This window comes from Triturus cristatus, chromosome 7 (assembly GCF_964204655.1).
Source record: "Triturus cristatus chromosome 7, aTriCri1.1, whole genome shotgun sequence".
NCBI classification, from domain to species: Eukaryota; Metazoa; Chordata; class Amphibia; order Caudata; family Salamandridae; genus Triturus; species Triturus cristatus.
In genome coordinates this window covers 294637562-294651528 of record NC_140590.1, presented here as the reverse complement: position 1 = coordinate 294651528, position 13967 = coordinate 294637562, and the positions used below count along the sequence as shown (strand labels likewise).

The 13967-nt window shown below is 46.4% G+C and overlaps 1 protein-coding gene across 1 annotated transcript in view; it reads right to left on the bottom strand.

Annotated features, from left to right (window-relative positions):
- Nucleotides 1–2000, bottom strand: part of LOC146809485 (uncharacterized) — a 72554-nt gene extending 70554 nt beyond the window's left edge. The window contains exon 1 of the mRNA XM_085614346.1: nucleotides 1815–2000. The gene's annotated coding sequence lies outside the window, so the exon portion shown is untranslated. The remainder of the gene's footprint in view (nucleotides 1–1814) is intronic.
- Between the last annotated feature and the right edge of the window lie 11967 nt (nucleotides 2001–13967).

Sequence of the window (13967 nt, the reverse complement as noted above, 5' to 3'; positions counted from 1 at the left end):
TCTTTCCCAGACTTTAATCATTCCGACTGGGGCCTTTGTTACAGCCACCAGACAGGTATTATTAACCCACAAATAAAACCCCTCCATGTCCTATTCACTTGGAGCATCTACTTTATACCAATCAGTGCTCCCGTGTAGTTCACTGGTAGCAGCACGCCGCGTTCTGTGGCGGAATGGGGAGGATCGCAATGATGAAGCATGCCACCAAGGGGTAACCCTGGTGGATGAGGGTTTGCCTTACAAAAAGCATTTGCTTTCCTCGTAAGGACATCTGGTTAGTCCTCGTGACAGGGCAGGGCTGTCTACTTTGGATGTAGTTCAAAATTAAGGAGGATGAGCCTTCCTCTTGACTACCTCTTCTCCCCTTCTCATGTTAGTAAATGACTTCCTACATGCCTCTATAGAGACACCTACTTTTTAGTCCAGCCAGACCACTCCCCCTTCTCTGCCCTAGCTTCCCTCCCCTTTAACCCTTTCTCCTTCAAGCTATTGGGCTGCAAGGCTTGCCAAAGTCACCCTGGCAGCTCGCCTGTATGGCAGTGCATACCCAGCCTGCAAGTATTGATTGGTGGTTAAACTACAAATGCAGTACTACGGCAAAGACAGTGTTTCTTAGATCCATTCTTGGCCAGACCTAGTGTGGGCATTGTCGGCTGCTCCCATCACTCCAGATGGTCCAAGTACCAATATGATTCTGATCAGCAAACACTGACAGAAGGTGTTAGTACATCTCAATCTTCAAAAGGCACAGAAAATGTTCGCTAGAGATATGAACTTTGGTGGGTAAAGCCAATCGACAGGGACAATCCTCGTTCCATGCCCTCGTCCTGAATTGAACACTTGTGTTTTATGAGCCACAGTGAACACCCAGGCCCAGACAAAGCCACCACTCAAAGGAAATTACAGCAGAGAGCTGAAAAGGTTTCCCCAGCAGTGCTGAGTTAGGTTAACTCTTTGAGGACATGTATCTCAGGAATGTCTCAGGATTTGTGAGTGCTGAAGGTCTATGTCTTAGGACTGTCTAGCCACAGTCAGGATCTCTGAGTGCGGAAGGTGGTTTAACTCTTCAATGACTCAGGACACACTCAGGATCTATGGGTGCTGAAGGTGGGTTAACTCCTGTGTCTCTTGACTGTCTAGTCGCGATCAGGATCTCTGGGTGGGGCTGTCTAGTAACGGCCAAGATTTGTGGGTGCTGTAGATGGGCCTTCGACCTCCTGGGATCTGTGCATTGGAACTCACCATAACATAACATGTGGATTTATAAAGCGTACATTTACTCAATACTTGGGTTTCTTGGCGCTGAAATAAAAGATGCTTATTGTTCCCATGGTACGCACTGCCTCTAGCCATCCAGGCAAGTTTAAAAATACCTTCCTTAAGGTACTGATCACTACTTAATTTACCACACAAACAATGTAATATGTGCGCGTATGTTGGGAAAGCTATTTAGGTTAATAAGTTATAAGAAGAGCATTTGTCCCCACTGTCAGTGAACATACAACAGGGCCTACTCTCCACTGCCCCACTGGCAGCACTGGTGGATGGGCACCACCACTCTCCTCCCAGTTCTCTCATTGAGCTGTGCGCCGTCTGTTGCCCTTACTGTTGTACATTTCTGTGATAAATGTCACTGTTGCTGAATACAAATAAATGCATCAGGAGTCAGCTGGAATGTTCACCCATGAAGGTCACCAGATGTCCCCAAACCTGTATGACATAGAAGGGTCACAACCTGTCCCAGGCGGCAGAGGGTTCACTCGTGGCCCCTCTATTCCCACTCGTGGGCAGTGTCTCAACTGACTGCTACTCACAGTGACTTCGGAAGCTGTTTCCACTCTCGGCTCTCGAAGGAGGCTGTCTTGAAGGCCTGGTCTGCTCCGTGCTCCGGGGGTCCCTGCTCAAGGTCCGGGCCTCTCTCTGCAGGAGAGGGGGCTTGACAGGCACTTTTATAGGGGCTGAATTGGAGCAGATGTGCCCCTGAAACAATGGTTTGCGGGGCCAGAGAGACCCTCGGAGAGGAGCACTGCTCCTTGAGTGGCTGACGTACGAGGCCCACTTCAAGCCCCGCGCAGGCTGCCCTCTCAGCACATCCCTGCCCCCGGGGCAGGGCTCTCTGCACACATGGGTCCCCTCTGCTGTGACACGAAGAGGCATTCCGCGCTAGTTTCTCGGTATCCGCCCTTCGTAAGAGCTCAGCTGCCGTGTCAATGGATTCAGAAAAAAACAAATCACGTCTAATTGCTTGCATCCTTCCTTCCACCCACTCCATGAACCCCTCACCTTCGTTCGTGCCTCCCTCCACTTTCATCCCTTTCTCCCTTCTGCTTCTTTTTACCCTTTTTTGTTTGTTTGTTTATTTGTTTCTTTCTTACTTTCTTTCTTTCTTCTGATTTCCACCTTCGTGCCTACTCTTTCCTTATTTCCTTCATTCCTCCAAGTCTTTCCTTACTGCATGCCCTTTCGTCTTGCCACCTTTCCTTCCCTAATTTTTTCAATTTTCCTTCCATGCTGTCCCCCGTTCACTTTCTTCTTTCCTGCCGCAATCCCTCTTTTTTTGTTTAAATCTGTTTATTGCTTTTTTGTATTTTACAATTACAAAAATGCCAGGAACACATTATACAATAGTAATGCTAGTTAACAAGAATACACTGGGCTTATTTACAAGCCCCTTGCGCCACCCGTATGTCACTTTTCCCATGTTAAAAATGACACAAAAGTGGCGCAAGGGGCTTGTAAATAAGCCCCATTATGTTTTGGCAAGAAGAATATTGACAGGACAGGCTGAATTGTTAGCTGCTTAGGGAAGGGGCTTATTAAAGCATCCCTCGTAGCGCCTCTAGAATCAGTTGGGAAGAAACAGGTAGGGGGCATACACAGTGGCAGCTCCTCCACTATGGCGGAGGAGCGTCTCCCCACTGCATTTGAGCAGTGTAAAGTAAAGGAAATATAAAATGAAAATAACTTTGAGTTATCATTTTATGTTTGCTTTGCAGACGGGTGGGTGGTTTGTCCACTTCTAAGTGTGCAATGACTGTTTGGTCGGCCCTCTCTGGCCGCCCATACCAGTCATGTGCACTTTTCCCCTTCTCCATGCAGGCTGAATTACAGCCTGCGTGAAGAACATGCCCAGGCCGCCATTCCCTGTTTGAGTGTCGAACCAGGATGCTCAAAACCAATCACAACGCTGCATTGCAGCGTTATGATTGGTCAGGGGAGCCTGGGTGCTTACCAATCACAATGCTGCATTGCAGCGTTGTGATTGGTCAGGGGAGCCTGGCTGTTCTTCCTGGCTTACAGTTCTTCGAATCCCATGAAAAGAGCAGGAGCAAGGAGCAGAGACGCAGGTCTTGGCGGCAAGGTAAGTGTATATATTTTATTCATTTTTTTTTCATTGCACAACCTCGCGTTTCCTCATGCCCCCTCACCTCCCCCTGTCTCCCGCTCTCTCCCCACCACCCGCGAGTCATGCTGGCCGCCATTGGGCATACATAAAACTGTTACCTGTGTAGGTTGGGGCAGTGGGGGGGGATTTCGATGGATGATGACAAAGGAATATTTTGTGTGTGTATTTTCCCTCGTCATCGTCCGTCGAACTCCCCCCCCCCACCCGGCCCCACCGCCCCACTGCTCTAAGCTCCATGGGCCGCGACTGAATACATATGAAAATGGGCACAGCAATACAATTGTGATATTCCAGAATGCAGAAAAAATGCCGTAGGTTAAATGAACTTGGGCAGGTAGAGGATATATTGATACAGGTATAGAGTGAGAAATAGGGTAGTGCATTGGAAAGAGTAGTAGAAAGAGGTTTGAGATGAGTCAGAAAGGTTAGGTAGAGCATATATTTTGAGAGCGGTATAGAGTGATAAATAGGGTAGAGCATTGGATATGCTGAATTAGAAGAAAAGTAATAAATATATACATCCATAAGTACGTGGAGGGTATATTGATGCATAAAGGGAGGTTGTATATGTAGATTAAAGATCCATTAAATAAACTCCAGCTTTCACGTGTTATTGTACTTTAAATTAATTTTATTGATTTATTAATTTGTATATTTTGTAATTCAATAGACAAGCAATTGTAGATAAATAGTGTCATGATTTCGGGCGGGCTGCGTGACCCCGTATAAGTTTGGAAGTGTGATTGCAGCTTCACAATGTGGAGTTGGGTTGGCGGTCTAGCTTTCGGATGCCGGAAGTGGAAGCCACTGCAGTCACGGCGCTTCCGGGATGACCCGCATAACAGCCGTCGGGTTGCGCTGCTTCGGCGCTTTGGATGAACGCCTTCGCCACCATTGGACAAATCGGAGTGACCGCGCACGTCCTTCCACAGGTAATCGGAGCTCTGGGAGGGCCTGCTGTTCCTCTGTTACCGTGCCGGTGTCCAAGGTTGGGACGCACAGGAGCACTGTTCTTTGGTTGCCTGTCCTAGCGAAGTGCAGCTGCATTTAGCTATTCAGAGAAGCTAGACCTTCAGTACTAGCAGGCTTCCCCCTTGCCTGTTTGACCTCGCTGGAGCCTTGTCCCTTGGTCTTTCTGGTCCTTGCACACAGGAGTGTGTTGGGATTTATCACCTTACTCTTCTTATTTAATATTTGCGCAGGAGCGCTGTTTTTTTGATTTTGGTCTTCACGAGCAGGAGCGCCGTTAGTTTGATTTGGGCTACTTTACGCAGTAGCGTTACACGTGCATTTCCAGGTGCACTGGAATACTTGATCTTTTCCTTTGCATACGCACAGAAACGCATGTTCCGGGTTCTGGTTTCCACGCACAGAAGCATTTACAGATACCTTTCCTGGTGCGCTGGAGCACTTGTTCTTTTACAGTCCTTACTGATGACTTCCTTATGGTTCCACATATGAGACCGAGTTTTTTGCGTGATTCCGGAAACGTAGTGAGATCCCCATTCTGGTATACAGGAAGACATCTTTACACATCTCTAGCTTCTACCCCCGGTCCTATCTCCATCCTGGTCAGTACACACGCATCTACTAGGGTAAGGTGGGAGATGGCGGTGGTAGTTCATGTCGTCTCTGCGAGATCGCCTCACAAGTACAAGGTAAGACTTGTGGGACTCTGACAGAATCCAAAGCCCACGTAGTCTATTTTGCCCGGGTGACATGTGAAATCCCGACATCACCCTACAAGACATAGCAGCCATTCTTACTAGCATGCAGGCAGGAAACTACAGCATACGTCAGGACATCACAGCCTTGAAAAACCAGGTGGCTGGTGGGGGAACGGGCCTTGGGGTCAGTTTCCTTCTCCAAGAGTAAGACAGGAAGGGTTATTGAGACCTCCCTTGTTCCATCCCGGTAGTTCTTCCGAATCTCCCGCTCATGACACTACCATACAGGTGGTAACTCCACACACAGTACAGCTAGCTCCACCAGTGCGTTTTTATGGCGACAGCTCCAAATACAGTATCTTCCTTCACCAGTGTCATCTACACTTTATGGCTTGAGCTTCTGCCTTTCCGGATGACGCATCCAAGGTCGCCTTTATACTCTCCTATATGGGAGGCGATGCTTCCCAGTGGTCCATATTCTTGGTGGAGAACGACGATCCCATGTTGTACAACCTCCCAGTCTTCAAGGAAACCATGCGACGGATGTTCGCCCGTCACACCTTTGTGCAAGCCGCAGACAACAAACTACTCGGCTTTAAACAGGGTAACACAGACCTGCTGCATTACATCACCACCTTCAGTAGATTGGTAATTGAGGCTCACTGGCCCGAGTCCAAGAAAGTGTCCTTATTCTACAGGGGTTTGCGCGATGAACTGAAGGACCTTCTTTCCCAAATACCAGAACCCCCAGAGGACATAGGTTCATTCATCGATTTAGTGGTTGAGCTGAACTACAGAATACAGGAACGAAAGGCTGAAAAAATCAGAGGTAGTGATTCCCGGTTCCTAACGCACAAAGAAAGACCCAAAGATGAATCTGTTCCATCCCCTGACGTTCCAGAACCAATGCAGATAGGAGGCATTCATGGGCCTCTTACCAAAGAAGAACAGGAGAAAAGGAGGAAACAGAACCAGTGTTTGTATTGAGGCAAAAGTGGGCACTTTGGCAGGGACGCCCAGTGAAACCAACCAGATCAAGAGGGAAGAAACCCTTTGTTCCTCCTGTTGCCAAGGGAGACTGGTCTGGAAACGGGGAAACCCAGTAGGCTGCGGGGTCCAGCTACTGGGTTCATCGTCCACCAAGACACCAACCCCTGCCTTTTGTGACGGTATCCATCATTTGGGTGTGGATGTATCCTTATGAACACTGACAGGCCAGGTATGGTAGGTCACAGAGGTCACAGCCCAAATCGATTCAGGAGCTACCGGAAACTTCATTTAGACAACCAGTATATGTTGGGTCTGGGTATGGCCACCGTGCAGAAGGTAAAACCAGAAACAGTAAAAGCAGTGGATGGCAGGGATCTTACCTCTGATCTTATCCGTTTCCAAACCAAGGTCATGGAAATGACGTTCAAGAACAACTACACAGAATCCATCACCTTCGATGTTATCGACGCACCTCAGTTACGGTTGATACTAGTCCTTCCAGGGTTAGTGAAACATAACCCACGGATTGATTGGGTATCCCGGGTTATGACGTTGGATTCGGATCATTGTGCCTCTCTCTATTACCTACAGACGGGCTCCTTCAGTATAAAGGACTTGCGGCCCATGCGCTGCCCCTCACCAGAACGGTTATGGCTACTCAAGGGGACGTGCCTGAAATGTACTTGGACCTGGCTGCAGTATTCGACAAAAAGGGGACTAACACCCTACCTCCTCATTGCAGCTTCAACTGTAGAATAGATCTGATTCCAGGCTCCACACTAACCTGTAGCCGTATATACTCCCCTACTGAAAAGGAAGACAAGCACATCCGTGTTTATCTCGACGACTATCTACGCAACGGGTTCATACGCCACTCAAGATCGCCTGTGTCGTCTCCCCTCTTTTTTGTGGCCAAGAAGGAGGGGGATCTAAGAACATGCATCGACTTCAGGGCCATTAATGCCATAGCTATAAAAAACCGGTAGCCCTTACCCCTGATATCCAACTTGCTGGACCAGGTAAAAGACGCTACCATTTATACCAAGCTGGACCTTCGTGGGGCCTATCATCTCGTCAGGGTCTGGAAGGGTGACGAATGGAAGACCGCGTTTTGAACCAAATTTGGTCTTTTCGAATACCAAGTCATGCCTTTCAGACTCTGTAACGGTCCGGCTGCCTTCCAGTACTTCATCGATGAAGTCCTGAGGGAATTCATTGATCTGTTCTGTATAGTCTACATAGACGACATCCTGATTTTCTCCAGAACCGCGCGAGAACACGTTCAACACATACGCACCATTCTATGACGACTACAACAACATGGATTATACATCAATCTGGAGAAAAGCGTCTTCCACACCGTTGCAGTTGAGTTCCTGGGACATATCATAACTAGGGCTCCCGGTTTTATGGTATTTTTTGCCATTTCCGTCTGTATTTATCCATATTTATTTTTTAGATATTTTATCTGTATTTATCCATATTTATTTTTCCCACAAGTAAAAGACGTTGCTGCAGCTAGTATTTTTCCACAATTATTTAAATTGACAATGCACACATACACTCGTTTGTTATTGGTCAATATATTAATCTGAAAACTTTGCCATTCGCAGAATGGCCCAAATATAACTTATATGTTATGTTTTATCCACATGGCACAAATTCTACCATTTTCTGCTACCATTCGATTTTAGACCTTCTCTGCTTTCGAGGATTTTATCGCAGACTGGCTTCTAGTGTTTGTCAGTTTTAGAAAGTTTTAGTCTGTATATTGATCTTTTTTTTATTGTTATTACATGTCTTATAAATATGCTGGTTGTGGCTGTGAGTCAGGCGATACGCCTAAGATGGTTTTGATGGTGGTTTAGTCTGTGGGCGCTCTCTTATCCCCACAAACCTAGCCCTCCTCTGCACACCATTGTTGAATTTGCTCACTTTAAGCAGATGTTGACCCGGGGGTTCTCCAAGGAAGTGCAGAGATCCCTTGGACAGATAAAAACTGTTAATAGCAGAATACTGGCAGGTGAGGCCGGATGGCAGAGTCCGCTGCCCTTCTGACGACGTGTCATCAAGTTACAACGTTTACAGAACCTCTGGTATGACTTTCCTCAAGGCTGGCGTTTTTGTACTTAAAGGACGAGCTGGCTCACCTTCATCCTGGGCTCAGTGTTAGTCAGTTAGGCATCTATTAACTCTTGCTGCTCCAGATAAGAGAGGCACGCGTGGAGCACTGTAGAAAGATGCCTGCATTTGGTTTAATACAATGAATGGAACATACCAACGGAACTGACGGTGTTTTGGCACTCTAAGCCATGCCTGTTTCAATTACATCATTTTATCAACATCGGAAGGAAGGAAGGCTGAGTTGGCCCTACAAGGATTCAAGCGTGTGACCTTAAAGTTAGACTGAAACTTCTGTTGCATATCCTCAATCCATGGATGTATTTATCTTATATTTCAGAGCCCCCCCCCACGTCGTGTATGTGAGCCCGGGCTGAGACAGCTTCCCCGGGCACACACACTGACAGTTTTTGTGCTGCCAGCCGCACCCAAGTACTTCACAGGTCTTTAAAAGACCATTCACTTGTTAACGAGGCTTTGTTGTTTTTCACCCTTTCTTAGAGCCCCTGCAGCTCCACTCTGCCTATGGCTGGAAGAATTACTCTATGAGCAATCACCATACAATCCTGTTTAGCAACTCTCTGCTGGAGCACGGCAGCGCCGCAAAATGTGCTAGTATATACCCGTTTTTAAATGTAAATACAGACAAAGGAAAACTTGTTTTCCGTCTGCATTTATATGTAAAAATCCGTTTAAACGGAAAACCGGGAGCCCTAATCATAACCCCTGCAGGAATCAAAATGGATACCAAGAAGGTTGAGGCTATACTGCAATGGCCTTCCCCTACGTCCCTGAAACATGTTCAAAGGTTCCTGGGGTTTGCCAATTACTACCGTCGTTTCATCACTGGTTTCTCTAGGATTGTCACCCCCATCACTGGATTACTATGCAAGGGCGTCCAATTCAAATTGGACCACAAGGCCGAACACGCTTTTCAGGACCTGAAGACATCTTAATACACCACGACTCCGAACAGCCATTCATAGTTGAAGCCGATGCCTCCCAAGACGCTCTGGGAGGTGTGTTATCCCAACGAGATGCCAAAATGGGCCTGTTGCACCCTGTGGCCTTCTATTCCAGAAGATTGCAACCAGCCAAACATAACTACACAATATCAGACCGATAACTGCTGGCCATAAAAGCCGCCTTCGAGGAATGGCGCCTGTACCTCAAGGACGCAAAACACCCTGTAACCATTTACAAGGATCATAGGAATCTACAGTTCCTTCACTCAGCTTGAGCCCTTACATCCCGGCAGTTGCGCTGGACTCTGTTTTTCAATGAATACGACTTCCATATCACTTACCGAACTGGCAGAGACAATGCCAAGGCCGACGCTCTGTCCAGTCTTGAGGAAACCGAAGATACCACATCCACGGCCGAGCCGGCACCCATTATCCCTAACCACTATTTCCAAGGGATAGTCCTTTCCTCTACCTTTCTTTCCCAACTACATGACGACATACAGCGAAATGAACCAACAACAGGGTAGGAGAACTCGAATCACAGCGCTGGACGGATTCCTGTACAAAGGAGACCGCTACTACTTACCATAGGCGGACCACCAACAACAAGCACTATACATGTGCCATGATCATCTACTATCTAACCACCCAGGACATAATAAAACAATGGACCTGCTATAGAGGCATATATGGTGGCCTACCATGGATGCCGACGTGCACGCCTACATAACACGTTGTGCCATCTGTGCTCAAGGAAAGATCTTGTCTCAGTCCTCAGTAGGACTATTACACCCTATCCATGTACCTCCATACCCTTGGCATACCATCTCCATGGACTTCACAGTTGAGTTGCCCAGGACCAAAGCAGGATACACCACCATTCTCACCATAGTGAATCGCCTTACCAAAATGGCTCATTTCGTGCCCCTGAAGAAATTACCCTCTGCGGCTGAATTGGCAGTGGTTGTCATGCACAACGTGGTCTGGTTACACGGTATACCTTCTGTTGTGATCACGGACAGGGGCTCCCAGTTCGTATCCAGGTTTTGGAATGAAGTGTGCAACACCCTGGACATAGAAGTGCACTTCTCACCCCCAAACTGATGACCGGAGAGGACTAACCAGACCATGAAACAGTATGTCCGCTGCTTAGTGTTGTCCGTAGAGAAGGACTGGTCGGAAGTACTTTGGATAGTGGAATACGCCTACAATAACAACAAGCATTCCGCTATTGGCATGTCTCCATTCTACTGTCTCCAGGGGCGTCATACACGTACTGTTCCCTGGGAAGAGCCACAGAACAGTCCCTTACTCACGGTGCAGGCTTATCATAGCTTCCTTTGTGATCTCTGACAGCAAGTCCGGTTCGAGTCCGATTCGAGTTAGCTAGGCTGAGGGAACCTACAAACAGAATGCCGATAAACACAGATGAGTCGAGCCACACTACAAGGCAGGGGATAGGGTGTGAGTGTCCATAAAAATTCTCAATGTGCATGGCCTCAAGAAGCTGTTGCCCTGTTACGTAGGTCCCTACGTTATAGAGAAGGTGATCAACCGTGTTTCCATGAAACGCTCTCTACCACCTCAGATGAGAATACATCCCGTCTTTCATGTTTCCCTCCTGCGGGCTGCTCACCCTGCATCCGTGGTCTCCTCCCCTCCTTCTCCTGTTCTTAGGGGTGACCACGAGGAGTATGAAGTCAGGGCTATCTTTGATTCCTGGAGAACCCGGTGTAGGCTCTTTTATCTGGTGGACTGGAAGGGTTATGGTCCGGGGAAGAGGTCCTCGGAATCCTTGTTGCATGTCCGTCATGCTTCCCGGTTAGTTTGGGCCTTCCATGTTGGTCATTCCCTTAGCTCTCGCCCTGCCACCCCTGTGTGATCGGTGAGAGATTGAGTGGGGGTTCTGTTTGGTGGAGGGTGCTGTCATGATTCCGGGCGGACTGTGAGACCCGTACGAGTGCTTAAGTGCTGGTACTTTGATTTGGGCTACTTTACGCAGGAGCGTTACACGTATATTTCCAGGTGCACTGTAGTACTTGATATTTTCCTTTGCATACGTGCAGGAGCGCATGTTCCGGGTTCTGGTTTCCACGCACAGAAGCATTTACAGATACCTTTCCTGGTGCGTTGGAGCGCTTGTTCTTTTACAGTCCTTACTGATGACTTCCTTATGGTTCCACATATGAGACAGAGTTTCTTGAGGGATTCCGTAAACGTAGTGAGATCCCCATTCTGGTCTACAGGAAGACAGCATTACACATCTCTAGCTTCTACCCCCAGTCCCATCTCCATCCTGGTCAGTGCACACGCATCTACTGGGGTAAGGTGGGAGACGGCGGTGGTGGTTCATGTCGTCTCTGCGAGATCGCCTCACAAGTACAAGGTAAGACTTGTGGGACTCTGAGAAATAGTTATGATAAAAGATTTACTTATTTATGCAGTCACTTATACTATCAGTAATATGAACATTTGTTAAGCAAAACGAATGAATATCTATATTTTGTTTTTAAACATAATTATTCTACACGTTTATACAAAGCAATACACATATATAGGTACATATCTATAGTATAAATAAATGCTTGTATACAAAGGGATATGTTGTATATTTCTGTTTGCGTATGGTGGTTATGTTGGGAAGAGCCAACTCTTGAGTAGTTTTCTAAAGATAAGGTGGTTATCCGTGGATCTTATGTTGGGGGTAAAGAGGTCCATAGTTTGTTTGCTTGAATAGAGAAGGCTGTGCCTACCATTTTTTTTTCTTGTATGTTGGGATTTTGAGGACAGGTACAACTCTAGAGCGGAGGTTCCTTTGTTGAATGTGTTTGGTGATTTTATTCCTGATGAAGAGCGGTCCCATTCCATGTATCGCTTTGTGGGTGATACAAAGCAGGTTGAACATGGATCTTCTGGCAACCGGTAACCAATGCAGGGTTTTCAAGGCTGGGGAGATGTAGTCTTGAGTTTTTATATGTAAGAGTAGTCTGGCAGTCGAGTTCTGAATCCGTTGTAGTCTTTTCATGGTTGTTAAAAGTGATCCTTGGGAGAGACTATTGGTGTAATCTTGTGTGGAAATCCCAAATGGGGAAGATTCGTAGCAGAGTTTTTAAAGTAAGAAAGCTTGATCTTGCTAGTGTGTCCACTTGGGCATTCATTGATAGCTTGGAGTCCATGGTCATTCGGAGGTTTCTTACGTCCTTCGATATTTTAGTTCACCATGGATTTCATGCTGGGTATAGAGCAATGGGCCAGCAGCAGACCGCAGTGCCACAATAGGACCGCTCGGCGTATCTTGACATACTCTGTTAGCCATTCCATGGATCTTGGCTGTGTGGGCAGAGTAGTTGTGAAATCGTAAGCATTCTAATAAAGCCAAGCATTTGCTTTGCGCTTCCGTCTGTGACCGCCAGCCAGGTCCGGCACAGTCTTACCTTCTAGTCAGAGGAGCTGGCATTCTATGCATAAATTGTCGGTATTTAGATGCCGGTAAATGTTCTATCACAGTCCCTTTCAGTGCCTATGCAGTGTCACCTTAAATGCATCCCACTCAGAGGATCTTTTGGCAGTGAAGTGTGTACTGAGATCAAAATATCCTTAAATAGATGCAGCAACAGAGGAGGGAAAGGGCGGGTCCTCCAGTGCTGCTGGCTGCAGGCGCCACGTGGGAATTGGGGGGGGACTCCTGTATCCCACTCAAGTTGAAAATATTGGGGTTAGTGTTTGGAGTGGGTGTAACCAAGGTAGTCAATGTGGTTGATATGGGGGGCGAGTTCCAGTGTGCCCACCAGTCTGTTGATCCTTACATGCAAGGAGTGAGTCGCAGAGTAAAAAACAGTATACTCTGGCAGTCTTGTTGCGACACAAAGAAAATTAGAGGGGCCCCTTTACCTCCAAAGGAGTAGGGCACCAAATACACCGTAGTCAGGAAAAAAATCCCCTTTGGGCAACTTAGTAAAACATGGCAAAGACACTCATCACAGCAAGTATATTACCAGAACAAAACACCACGACCATCCAAGGCCAGGTGCTCACAATTATAAAAATATTTTATTAAAATTAACCAAGCATATTGTCAAATACATTGAATTATCATACAGTATTAAAAATAAGTTAAAAAAGTATCACACAAAATAGATCATAGGGAAAACCTGCAAGAAAGATAGTTTCTAATCATCAATGAAGGCAATTACATTAGATCAAGATCTTTATTTCAACATATAATTTTTGTACAGAAAGCTTGAACAATAAAAGTAAAAAATGTCTCCACAATCTACAGTACGCCTTCACACAGTTGCGTCAACGCATTTTGGTAGATATCACTGCTTAAAACACCACCTTCCTCAGGACAAGGAATAATATCTCCCACATGAAGTAGTGGATCTATACATAATCACCCAAAGAAAATATAAAACAGTTAGCCCTTGAAAGATGTAGAATAAATAAAAACAGTGTTTATATCCTTGTAATACATACAACCACACATATACCTCTTTCTCCCAATCTACACACAGATAGAATTAGTAAGTCAAAGAAGAGGAAAAAATATTTCTCCATCCAACCAAGGTAGAGGGTACCTATCCATCCACCCCTTTTTGTTTATTAAAAAACATAGTGCGTACACATCTAAATGTATCAAACCACGCATTAATAAACATTCCTAGACATCTTAAGGTATATACCTGCCGGGATATCCGCAGACACATCCAATATTAACTGCAGGAAATATTCCTTGCAGACCCGTGTCTGAGGATTAATAAATCTCTCACTTGGGCATCACTTTTAGATAGGAGGATAATTCTGTGAAAAATAAAAACC